Raw genomic sequence first — 14116 nt, forward strand, 5'->3', positions numbered from 1 at the left:
TCTTCTCGGAGCTGCGTTTTGATATGCCAGAGTGAATGGGAGTAAACGCGGTTTGGAGAAATATCTGCTTCTAAAACCAAAACGGAGCAACCTAACAGAACGGCCTTCAATGTGTGCGTTCAACTTACAGAGTTAAATTGATGTGTGTTTGCAGGAGTTTCTAAACCCTTTCTGTGAAGAAGCTCAAAACGCCTTTTCCCAGGCAAAAGCCAGCATTTCCCAAATAGCTGTAAATCTCCGTCTGAAACACAAAACGAACGTATCCTTCAGACTGCTCTGCTGGGTGTTCGCATAGCTAAGGGAGTTGAATCTGCCTCTAGATTCAGAGAGTGAGAAGCACGTTGCTTCTCGGAGCTGCGTTTTGATATGCCAGAGTGAATGGGAGTAAACGCGGTTTGGAGAAATATCTGCTTCTAAAACTAAAACGGAGCAACCTAACCGAACGGCCTTCAATGTGTGCGTTCAACTTACAAAGTTAAAGGGATGTGTGTTTGCAGGAGTTTCTAAACCCTTTCTGTGAAGAAGCGCAAAACGCATTTTCCCAGGCAAAAGCCAGCATTTCCCAAATAGCTGTAAATCTCCGTCTGAAACACAAAACGAACGTATCCTTCAGACTGCTCTGCTGGGTGTTCGCTGACCTAAGGGAGTTGAATCGGCCTCTAGATTCAGAGAGTGAGAAGCACGTTGCTTCTCGGAGCTGCGTTTTGATATGCCAGAGTGAATGGGAGTAAACGCGGTTTGGAGAAATATCTGCTTCTAAAACCAAAACGGAGCAACCTAACAGAACGGCCTTCAATGTGTGCGTTCAACTTACAGAGGTAAACTGATGTGTGTTTGCAGGAGTTTCTAAACCCTTTCTGTGAAGAAGCGCAAAACGCATTTTCCCAGGCAAAAGCAAGCATTTCCCAAACAGAAGTAAATCTCCGTCTGAAACACAAAACGAACGTATCCTTCAGACTGCTCTGCTGGGTGTTCGCTGACCTAAGGGAGTTGAATCTGCCTCTAGATTCAGAGAGTGAGAAGCACGTTGCTTCTCGGAGCAGCGTTTTGATATACCAGAGTGAATGGGAGTAAACGCGGTTTGGAGAAATATCTGCTTCTAAAACAAAAACGGAGCAACCTAACAGAACGGCCTTCAATGTGGGCGTTCAACTTACAGAGTTAAACTGATGTGTGTTTGCAGGAGTTTCTAAACCCTTTCTGTGAAAAAGCGCAAAACCCATTTTTCCTGGCAAAAGCAAGCATTTCCCAAATAGCTGTAAATCTCCGTCTGAAACACAAAACGAACGTATCCTTCAGACTGCTCTGCTGGGTGTTCGCTGACCTAAGGGAGTTGAATCTGCCTCTAGATTCAGAGAGTGAGAAGCACGTTGCTTCTCGGAGCAGCGTTTTGATATACCAGAGTGAATGGGAGTAAACGCGGTTTGGAGAAATATCTGCTTCTAAAACAAAAACGGAGCAACCTAACAGAACGGCCTTCAAAGTGTGCGTTCAACTTACAGAGTTAAACTGATGTGTGTTTGCAGGAGTTTCTAAACCCTTTCTGTGAAGAAGCGCAAAACGCATTTACCCAGGAAAAAGCCAGCATTTCCCAAATAGCTGTAAATCTCCGTCTGAAACACAAAACGAACGTATCCTTCAGACTGCTCTTTTGGGTGTTCACTGACCTAAGGGAGTTGAATCTGCCTCTAGATTCAGAGAGTGAGAAGCACGTTGCTTCTCGGAGCTGCGTTTTGATATGCCAGAGTGAATGGGAGTAAACGCGGTTTGGAGAAATATCTGCTTCTAAAACAAAAACGGAGCAAGCTAACAGAACGGCCTTCAATGTGTGCGTTCAACTTACAGAGTTAAACTGATGTGTGTTTGCAGGAGTTTCTAAACCCTTTCTGTGAAGAAGCGCAAAACGCATTTTCCCAGGCAAAAGCAAGATTTCCCAAGTAGCTGTAAATCTCCGTCTGACACACAAAACGAACGTATCCTTCAGACTGCTCTGCTGGGTGTTCGCTCAGCTAAGGGAGTTGAATCTGCCTCTAGATTCAGAGAGTGAGAAGCACGTTGATTCTCGGAGCTGCGTTTTGATATGCCAGAGTGAATGGGAGTAAACGCGGTTTGGAGAAGTATCTGCTTCTAAAACCAAAACGGAGCAACCTAACAGAACGGCCTTCAATGTGTGCGTTCAACTTACAGAGTTAAACTGATGTGTGTTTGCAGGAGTTTCTAAACCCTTTCTGTGAAGAAGCGCAAAACGCATTTTCCCAGGCAAAAGCAAGCATTTTCGAAATAGCTGTAAATCTCCGTCTGAAACACAAAACGAACGTATTCTTCAGACTGCTCTGCTCGGTGTTCGCTGACCTAAAAGAGTTGAATCTGCCTCTAGATTCAGAGAGTGAGAAGCACGTTGCTTCTCGGAGCTGCGTTTTGATATGCCAGAGAGAATGGGAGTAAACGCGGTTTTGAGAAATATCTGCTTCTAAAACCAAAACGGAGCAACCTAACAGAACGGCCTTCAATGTGTGCGTTCAACTTACAAAGTTCAACTGATGTGTGTTTGCAGGAGTTTCTAAACCCTTTCTGTGAAGAAGCGCAAAACGCATTTTCCCAGGCAAAAGCAAGCATTTCCCAAATAGCTGTAAATCTCCGTCTGAAACACAAAACGAACGTATCCTTCAGACTGCTCTGCTGGGTGTTCGCTGACCTAAGGGAGTTGAATCTGCCTCTAGATTCAGAGAGTGAGAAGCACGTTGCTTCTCGGAGCTGCGTTTTGATATGCCAGAGTGAATGGGAGTAAACGCGGTTTGGAGAAATATCTGCTTCTAAAACCAAAACGGAGCAACCTAACAGAACGGCCTTCAATGTGTGCGTTCAACTTACAGAGTTAAACTGATGTGTGTTTGTAGGAGTTTCTAAACCCTTTCTGTGAAGAAGCGCAAAACGCATTTTCCCAGGCAAAAGCCAGTATTTCCCAAATAGCTGTAAATCTCCGTCTGAAACACGAAACGAACATATACTTCAGACTACTCTGCTGGGTGTTCGCTGACCTAAAAGAGTTGAATCTGCCTCTAGATTCAAAGAGTGAGAAGCACGTTGCTTCTCGGAGCTGCGTTTTGATATGCCAGAGTGAATGGGAGTAAACGCGGTTTGGAGAAATATCTGCTTCTAAAACCAAAACGGAGCACCCTAACAGAACGGCCTTCAATGTGTGCGTTCAACTTACAGAGTTAAACTGATGTGTGTTTGCAGGAGTTTCTCAACCCTTTCTGTGAAGAAGCGCAAAACGCATTTTCCCAGGCAAAAGCAAGCATTTCCCAAATAGCTGTAAATCTCCGTCTGAAACACAAAACGAACGTATCCTTCAGACTGCTCTGCTGGGTGTTCGCTTAGCTAAGGGAGTTGAATCTGCCTCTAGATTCAGAGAGTGAGAAGCACGTTGCTTCTCGGAGCTGCGTTTTGATATGCCAGAGTGAATGGAAGTAATCGCGGTTTGGAGAAATATCTGCTTCTAAAACCAAAACGGAGCAACCTAACCGAACGGCCTTCAATGTGTGCGTTCAACTTACAGAGATATATTGATGTGTGTTTGCATGAGTTTCTAAAGTTTCTGTGAAGAAGCGCAAAACGCATTTTCCCAGGGAAAAGCAAGCATTTCCCAAATAGCTGTAAATATCCGTCTGAAACACAAAACGAACGTATCCTTCAGACTGCTCTGCTGGGTGTTCCCTTAGCTAAGGGAGTTGAATCTGCCTCTAGATTCAGAGAGTGAGAAGCACGGTGCTTCTCAAAGCTGCGTTTTGATATGCCAGAGTGAATGGGAGTAAACGCGGTTTGGAGAAATATCTGCTTCTAAAACCAAAACGGAGCAACCTAACAGAACGGCCTTCAATGTGTTCGTTCAACTTACAGAGTTAACCTGATGTGTGTTTGCAGGAGTTTCTAAACCCTTTCTGTGAAGAAGCGCAAAACGCATTTACCCAGGCAAAAGCCAGCATTTCCCAAATAGCTGTAAATCTCCGTCTGAAACACAAAACGAACGTATCCTTCAGACTGCTCTGCTGGGTGTTCGCTGACCTAAAAGAGTTGAATCTCCCTATAGATTCAGAGAGTGAGAAGCAGGGTGCTTCTCGGAGCTGCGTTTTGATATGCCAGAGTGAATCGGAGTAAACGCGGTTTGGAGAAATATCTGCTTCTAAAACCAAAACGGAGCAACCTAACAGAACGGCCTTCAATGCGTGCGTTCAACTTACAGAGTTAAACTGATGTGTGTTTGCAGGAGTTTCTAAACCCTTTCTGTGAAGAAGCGCAAAACGCATTTTCCCAGGCAAAAGCAAGCATTTCCCAAATAGCTGTTAATCTCCCTCTGAAACACAAAACGAACGTATCATTCAGACTGCTCTGCTGGGTTTTCGCGTAGCTAAGGGAGTGGAATCTGCCTTTAGATTCAGAGAGTGAGAAGCACATTGCTTCTCCGAGCTGTGTTTTGATATGCCAGAGTTAATGGGAGTAAACGCGGTTTGGAGAAATATCTGCTTTTAAAACCAAAACCGAGCAACCTAACAGAACGGCCTTCAATGTGTGCGTTCAACTTACAGAGTTAAACTGAGGTTTGTTTGCAGGAGTTTCTTAACCCTTTCTGTGAAGAAGCGCAAAACGCATTTTCCCAAGAAAAAGCAAGCATTTTTTAATTAGCTGTAAATCTGTGTCTGAAACACAAAACGAACGTATCCTTCAGAATGCTTTGCTGGGTGTTCGCTTACCTAAAAGAGTTGAATCTGCCTCTAGATTCAGAGAGTGAGAAGCACGTTGCTTCTCGGAGCTGCGTTTTGATATGCCAGAGTGAATGGAAGTAAGAGCGGTTGGAAAAATATCTGCTTCTAAAACCAAAACGGAGCAACCTAACAGAACGGCCTTCAATGTGTGCGTTCATCTTACAGAGCTAAACTGATGTGTGTTTGCAGGAGTTTCTAAACCTTTTCTGTGACGAAGCGCGAAACGCATTTTCCCAGGCAAAAGCAAGCATTTCCCAAATAGATGTAAATCTCCGTCCGAAATACAAAACGAACGTATCCTTTATACTGCTCTCCTGGGTGTTCGCTGACCTAAGGGAGTTGAATCTGCGTCTAGATTCAGAAAGCGAGAAGCCCCTTGCTTCTAGGAGCTGCGTTTTGATATGCCAGAGTGAATGGGAGTAAACGCGGTTTGGAGAAATATCTGCTTCTAAAACCAAAACGGAGCAACGTGACAGATCGGCCTTAAATGTGTGCGTTCAACATACAGAGTTAATCTGCTTCTAAAACCAGAACGGAGCAACGTAACAGATCGGCCTTCAATGTGTGCGTTCAACATACAGAGTTAAACTGATGTGTGTTTGCAGGAGTTTCTGAACACTTTCTGTGAAGAAGCGCAAAACGCATTTTCCCAGGCAAAAGCAAGCATTTCCCAAATAGCTGTAAATCTCCGTCTGAAACACAAAACGAAGGTATCCTTCAGACTGCCCTGCTGGGTGTTCGCTGACCTAAGGGAGTTGAATCTGCCTCTAGATTCAGAGAGTGAGAAGCACGTTGCTTCTCGGAGCTGCGTTTTGATATGCCAGAGTGAATGGGAGTAAACGCGGTTCGGAGAAATATCTGGTTCTAAAACCAAAACGGAGCAACCTAACAGAACGGCCTTCAATGTGTGCGTTTAACTTACAGAGTTAAACTGATGTGTGTTTGCAGGAGTTTCTAAACCCTTTCTGTGAAGAATCGCAAAACGCATTTTCCCAGGCAAAAGCAAGCATTTCCCAAGTAGCTGTAAATCTCTGTCTGAAACACAAAACGAACGTATGCTTCAGACTGCTCTGCTGGGTGTTCGCTTACCTAAGGGAGTTGAATCTGTCTCTAGATTCAGAGAGTGAGAAGCACGTTGCTTCTCGGAGCTTCGTTTTGATATGCCAGAGTGAATGGGAGTAAACGCGGTTTGGAGAAATATCTGCTTCTAAAACCAAAACGGAGCAACCTAACAAAACGGCCTTCAATGTTCCCGTTCAACTTACAGAGTTAAATTGATGTGTGTTTGCAGGAGTTTCTAAACCCTTTCTGTGAAGAAGCGCAAAACGCATTTTCCCAGGCAAAAGCAAGCATTTCCTAAATAGATGGTAATCTCTGTCTGAAACACAAAACGAACGTATCATTCAGACTGCTCTGCTGGGTGTTCGCGTAGCTAAGGGAGTTGAATCTGCCTCTAAATTCAGAGAGTGAGAAGCACGTTGCTTCTCGGAGCTGCGTTTTGATATGCCAGAGTGAATGGGAGTAAGCGCGGTTTGGAGAAATATCTGCTTCTAAAACCAAAACGGAGCAACCTAACAGAACGGCCTTCAATGTGTGCGTTCAACTTACAGAGGTAAACTGAGGTGTGTTTGCAGAAGTTTCTAAACCCTTTCTGTGAAGAAGCGCAAAACGCATATTCCAAGGCAAAAGCAAGCATTTCGCAAATAGATGTAAATCTCAGTCTGAAACACAAAACGAACCTATCCTTCAGACTGCTCTGCTAGGTGTTCGCTGACCTAAGGGAGTTGAATCTGCCTCTAGATTCAGAGAGTGAGAAGCACGTTGCTTCTCGGAGCTGCGTTTTGATATGCCAGAGTGAATGGGAATAAACGCAGTTTGGAGAAATATCTGCTTCTAAAACCAAAACGGAGCAACCTAACAGAACGTCCTTCTATGTGTGCGTTCAACTTACAGAGTAAAACTGATGTGTGTTTGCAGGAGTTTCTAAACCCTTTCTGTGAAGAACCGCAAAACGCATTTTCCCAGGAAAAAGCAAGGATTTTTCAAATAGCTGTAAATCTCTGTCTGAAACACAAAACGAACGTATCCTTCAGACTGCTCTGCTTGGTGTTCGCTGACCTAAGGGAGTTGAATCTGCCTCTAGATTCAGAGAGTGAGAAGCACGTTGCTTCTCGGAGCTGCGTTTTGATATGCCAGAATGAATGGCAGTAAACGCGGTTTAAAGAATTATCTTCTTCTAAAACCAAAACGGAGCAACCTAACAGAACCGCCTTCAATGTGTGGGTTCAACTTACAGAGTAAAACTGATGTGTGTTTGCAGGAGTTTCTAAACCCTTTCTGTGAAGAAGCGCAAAACGCATTTTCCCAGTCAAATTCGGTCATTTCCCAAATAGGTGTAAATCTCCGTCTGAAACAGAAAACGAAATTATCCTTCAGACTGCTCTGCTGGGTGTTCGGTTACCTAAGGGAGTTGAATCTGCATCTAGATTCAGAGAGTGAGAAGCACGTTTCTTTTCGGAGCTGCGTTTTGATATGACAGAGTGAATGGGAGTAAACGCGGTTTGGAGAAATATCTGTTTCTAAAACCAAAACGGAGCAACGAGATTGAACGGCCTTCAATGTGTGCGTTCAATTTACAGAGTCAAACTGACGTGCCTTTGCAGGAGTTTTTAAACCCTTTCGGTGAAGGAGCGGAAACCGCATTTTTTCAGCCAAATTCAAGCATTTCCCAAATCGCTGTAAATCTTCTTCTAAAACACAAAACGAACGTATCAGGGAAGCCCAACAGACTCACAGCAGATCTCTCAGCAGAAACGCTACAAGCCAGAAGGGAATGAGGGCCTCTAGTCAACATTCTTAAAGAAAAGAACTTTCAACCCAGAATTTCATATCCAGCCAAACTGTGCTTCAGAAGTGAAGGAAAAATAAAATCCTTTGCGAACAAGCAAGTAGTTAGAGATTTTGTCACCACCAGGCATGCTTTACAAGAGCTCCTAAAAGAGGCACTACACATAGATAGGATCAACAAGTACCAGCCATTTCAAAATCACACTGAATGCTAAAGAGCTTCAACATAATGAAGAATCTACAACAACTAACAGGCAAAACAGCCACTTAGCATCAGAATGGCAGTATCAAATTCACACATAACAATATTAACCCTAAATGTAAATGGACTAAATGCACCAATCAAAAGACACAGACTCGCAAATTGGATAAAAATCCAAAACCCATCAGTGTGCTGTATCCAGGAAACCCATCTCACATGCAAGGATACACAAAGGCTCAAAATAAAGGGTTGGAGGAAGATTTACAAAGCTAATGGAAAGCAAAATAGCAGGAGTTTCAATTCTCATCTCTGATAAAGTAGACTTTAAAGCAACAGAGATCAAAAGAGACAAAGAAGGCCATTACATAATGGTAAAACGATCAATACAACAAGAAGAGCTAGCGATCCTAGACATATATGGACCCAATGCAGGAGCACCCAGATACATAAGGCAAGTTCTTAATGACTTACAAAAGGACTTAGACTCCCACACAATAATAGTGGGAGACTTTAACACTCCACTGTCAATACTAGACAGATCAACCAGACAGAAAATCAACAAGGATATCCAGGGCTTGAACTCAGACCTGGAGCAAGCAAACCTGATAGACATTTACAGAACTCTCCACCCCAAATCCACAGAATACACATTCTTCTCAGCACCACATCACACCTACTCTAAAATTGACCACATAATTGGAAGTAAAGCACTGCTGAACAAACGCAAAACAACTGAAATCATAACAAACAGCCTCTCAGACCATAGTGCAATCAAGTTAGAACTCAGAATTCAAACCGACCCAGAACCACACAGCTTCATGGAAACTGAACAACTGGCTCTTGAATGTTGACTGGGTAAACAACGAAATGAAAGCAGAAATAAAGAAGTTCTTCGAAACCAATGAGAACGAAGACACAACGTGCCAGAACCTCTGGGACACATTTAAAGCAGTCTCTAGTGGAAAGTATATAGCAATAAGTGCCCATATGAGGAGAATGGAGAGATCCAAAATTGACACCCTATCGTCAAAATTGAAAGAGGTAGAGGAGCAAGATCAAAAAAACTCAAAACCCAGCAGAAGACAAGAAATTACTAAGAGCAGAGCTGAACTGATGGAGATTGAGACACGAAAAACCCTCCAAAAAATCAATAAATCCAAGAGCTGGTTTTTTGAGAAGATCAACAAAATACACAGACCACTAGCAAGATTGATTAAAAATAAAAGAGAGCAACCAAATAGATGCAATAGAAAATGATAAAGGGGAAATCACCTCAGATTCCACAGAAATTCAAACCATCATCAGAGAATATTACAAACAACTCTATGCACATAAACTAGTAAACCTGGAAGAAATGGATAAATTCCTGGACTCCTGTGTCCTCCCATGCCTAAACCAGGAGGAAGCTGAAACTATGAATAGACCAATAACAAGGTCTGAAATTGAGGCAGCAATTAACAGCCTACCACACAAATAAAGCCCAGGTCCAGATGGGTTCACAACCGAATTCTACCAGACACACAAGGAGGAGCTGGTACTATTCCTTCTAAAACTATTTCAAACAATCCAAAAAGAGGGATTCCTTCCCAAATCATTTTATGAGACCAACATCATCCGGATACCAAAACCCGGCAGAGACCCAACGAGAAAAGAAAACTTCAGGCCAATATCCATGATGAACATAGATGCAAAAATCTTCAATAAAATATTGGCAAGCCGATTGCAACAGCAAATCAAAAAACTTATTCATCATGATCAAGTAGGATTCATCCCGGGGATGCAAGGCTGGTTCAACATACGCAAGTCTATCAACGTAATTCACCACATAAACAGAACCAAAAACAAAAACCACATGATTATCTCAATTGACGTAGAGAAGGCATTTGACAAAACTCGACAGCCCTTTATGCTAAAAACCCTCAATAAACTCGGTATCGATGAAACGTATCTCAAAGTAATAAAAGCTATTTATGACAAACCAACAGCCAATATCATACTGAATGGGCAAAAACTGGAAGCATTCCCTTTAAAATCTGGCACCAGACAAGGATGCCCTCTCTCACCACTCCTATTCAATATAGTACTGGAAGTTCTAGCCAGAGCAATCAGGCAAGAAAAAGAAATAAAGGGAATTCAAATAGGAAAGGTGGAAGCCAAATTGTCTCTATTTGCAGACGACATGATAGTATACCTAGAAGACCCCTTTGCCTCAGCCCAAAATTTCCTGAAACTGATAAGCAACTTCAGCAAAGTCTCAGGATATAAAATCAATGTGCAAAAATCACAAGCATTCGTCTACACCAACAACAGACTTAACGAAAGCCAAATCAAGAGCGAACTGCCATTCACAATTGCTACAAAAAGAATAAAATACCTTGGAATACAGCTCACAAGGAACGTAAGAGACCTCTACAAGAGAACTACAAACCACTGCTCAAGCAAATCAGAGAGGACACAAACAGATGTAGAAAAATTCCATGTTCATGGTTAGGAAGAATTAATATCGTGAAAATGGGTATACTGCCCAAAGTAATTTACGGAATCAACGCTATCCCCATCAAGCTACCACTGACTTTCTTCACAGAACTGGAAAAAACCACCATGAACTTCATATGGAACCAAAAGAGAGTCCGCATAGCCAAGTCAATTCTAAGCAAAAAGAACACAGCGGGGGGCATCATACTGCCGGATTTCAGGCTATACTACAAGGCTACAGTAATCAAAACAGCATGGTACTGGTACCAAAACAGACATATAGACCAATGGAACAAAACAGAGGCACCGGAGGCAACACAACATACATACAACTATACAATCTTTGATAAACCCGACAAAAACAAGCAATGGGGAAAGGATTCCATGTTTAACAAATGGTGTTGGGAAAACTGGCTAGCCATGTGCAGAAAGCAGAAACTGGACCCCTTCCTGACACCTTACACTAAAATTAACTCCAGATGGATTAAAGACTTAAACATAAGACCTGGCACCATAAAAACCCTAGAAGGAAATCTAGGCAAAACTATCCAGGACATAGGAGTAGGCAAGGACTTCATGAACAAAACACCAAAAGCATTGGCAACAAAAGCCAAAATAGACAAATGGGACCTAATGAAACTCCACAGCTTCTGCACGGCAAAAGAAACAGTCACTAGAGTGGATCGGCAACCAACAGAATGGGAAAAAATTTTCGCAGTCTACCCATCTGACAAAGGGCTGATATCCAGAATTTACAAAAAACTCAAGCAGATTTATAGGAAAAAACCAAACAAGCCCATTCAAAAGTGGGCAAAGGATATGAACAGATACTTTACGAAAGAAGACATATATGAGGCCAACAATCATATGAAAAAATGCTCATCGTCACTGGTCATCAGAGAGATGCAAATCAAAACCACATTGAGATACCATCTCACGCCAGTTAGAATGGCGATCATTAAAAAATCTGGAGACAACAGATGCTGGAAAGGATGTGGAGAAAAAGGAACAGTTTTACACTGTTGGTGGGAGTGTAAATTAGTTCAACCATTGTGGAAGACAGTGTGGCCATTCCTCAAGGCCTTAGAAATAGAAATTCCATTTGACCCAGCAATCCCATTACTGGGTATATATCCAAAAGACTATAAATCGTTCTACTATAAGGACACATGTACACGAATGTTCATTGCAGCACTGTTTACAATAGCAAAGACCTGGAATCAACCCAAATGCCCATTGATAGTAGACTGGATTGGAAAAATGTGGCACATATACACCATAGAATATTATGCAGCAATCAGAAATGATGAGTTTGTGTCGTTTGTAGGGACATGGATGAATCTGGAGAACATCATCCTCAGCAAACTGACACAAGAACAGAAAATGAAACACCGCATATTCTCACTCATAGGTGGGTGGTGAAAAATGAGAACACATGGACACAGAAAGGGGAGTACTAAACACTGGGGTCTATTGGGGGGAAAAGGGGAGGGCCAGTGGGAGGGGGAGGTGGGGAGGGATAGCCTGGGGAGAAATGCCAAATGTGGGTGAAGGGGAGAAGAAAAGCAAAGCACACTGCCATGTGTGTACCTACGCAACTGTCTTGCATGCTCTGCTCATGTACCCCAAAACCTAAAATCCAATAAAAAATTAAAAAAGAAAAAAAAAAAGAATCACCAGTAAGACCGACTCTAAATCACAAAGCAAACTTTTCTTTCAAACTGCTTGGCTGTGTTTTTGTTGAAATAAGAGAGTTGAATCTATGTTTAGAGTCGGCGAGTTAGAAACACGTTTCTTCTAAGAGCTGCGTTTGGACATTCCAGAGTGAATGGGAGTATATGCTTTAATGAAAAATATCTGGTTCTAAAATAAAAACGAAGCTATCTAACAGAATGGTTGTCGATGTGTGCATTCCACTTACAGAGTTAAGCTGATGTGTGTATGCAGCAGTTTGGAAACTCCTTCTTATGTGGACTATCTGAAAATGGACATTTACTGCCAAATACCAGCATATAAGAAATAACATTAAGACTGCATCTAAAATAATAAAACAAACGTATCTTTCAAACTGCTCTGATGTGTGTTCATTCAACAAAGAGAGTTGAAACTATGTTTAGATTCAGTGATTTAGAAACACATTTCTTTAAAAGCTGCGTTTCAACATCCCAGAGTGAAAGCGATTATATGCTGTAATGAGAAATATCTGGATCTAAAATTAAAACTCCATTATCTAACAGAATCGTTGTCAATGTGTGCATTCAACTTACAGAGTTAAACTGTTGTGTGCATGCAGCAGTTTGAAAACCCATTCTTCTGTGGAGAATCTACAGGCAGATATTTTGAGCAAAATTCCAGCGCATAAGTAATAGCAATAAGACTGCGTCTAAAACACAAAACAAACGTATGTTTCAAACTGCTCTTCTTCTATGTTTAGATTCAGGGAATTAGAAACACGTTTCTTCTAGAAGCTGCGTTTGGACACTCCACTGTGAAAGGGAGTATATGCTGTAATGAAAAATATCTGGTTATAAAACAAAAACGGAGCTATCTAACAGAATGGGTGTCAATGTGTCCATTCGACTTAGAGATTTCAACTGATGTATGTATGCAGAAGTTTGGAAACACATTCTCTTTTGGAGAATCTAAAACTAAATTTCCAGCAAAATCTGAATATATAAGAAATAGCATTAAAACTGCGTGTAAAACACAAAACGAATGTATTTTTCAAACTGGTCTTCTATGCATTCGTTCAACTAAGAGAGTTGAATCTATGTTTAGATTCAGCGAGTTCAAAACACATTTTCTCTAGAAGATGCGTTTAGACATTTCAGAGTTAATGGGAGTATATGATGTAAAAGAAATATCTGGTTCTTAAATGAAAACATAATGGTTTTCAATGTGTTTCATGTTTTCAATATGTTCATTCAACTTACAGAGTTAAACTGATGTGTTTATGTGCCAGCTTGTAAACCATTTCTTGGGAGAATCTAAAAAGAGACATTTTCAGCCAAACCACACCATGTAGAAAATAGAAGAAACACTGCGTCTCAAATACAAAAAAAAAGTGTGTTTCAAACTGCTCTGCTTTGTGTTCTTTCAACTAAAAAATTTGAACCTATGTTTAGATTCAACGAGTTAGAAACACGTTTTTTCTAGGAGCTGGGCTTGGCTATTCCAGAGAGATTGAAAGTATAGGCTGTAATGAGAAACATATTGTTCTAAAACAAAAACGGAGTTATCTAACAAAATGGTTGTCAATGTATGCATTCAACTTACAGAGTTAAACTGATGTGTGTATGCAGCAGTTTGGGAACCCTTTCTTCTGTGGAGACTCTAAAAATGGACATTTCCAGCCAAATTCCAGCATATAAAAAAGAGCAGTAAGATAGCATATAAAAAAGAGCAGTAAGAGAACAAAACAAACGTATTTCAAACTGATCTTGCCACGTCCTTTTCTGACCATATCGCTTGACAAAGTCTGGATATGGGGAGAGGACCGTCAAAGAAGACCCTTTGCTGGAAAAGGACGAGGCATGGGGATGCAATTTCTTGGGTGGATCAGTGGGTTCTTGGGAATTGTCTGCTTAATCATTTTCCTTGCTAATTAAAAAAGTGTGTACTCGGCTGATGTCACCTTAGGGTCCCAATTTTCCACTGACATTCCTAGCACCTCAGAAATCCCCATTACTACTAATGGCCCCAGATGTCACCACAGTATACTTGATATCTTGAGGAAAGACCCTAAATTTATTAAAAATGTAAAACAGTTTATGCTTGAATTACAACAAGTGGAAATACTCCAGGAGCCAGTCACCTTTACACTTATTCC

The sequence above is a fragment of the Callithrix jacchus genome, chromosome 22, assembly GCF_049354715.1.
Source record: "Callithrix jacchus isolate 240 chromosome 22, calJac240_pri, whole genome shotgun sequence".
Taxonomy (NCBI): Eukaryota; Metazoa; Chordata; class Mammalia; order Primates; family Cebidae; genus Callithrix; species Callithrix jacchus.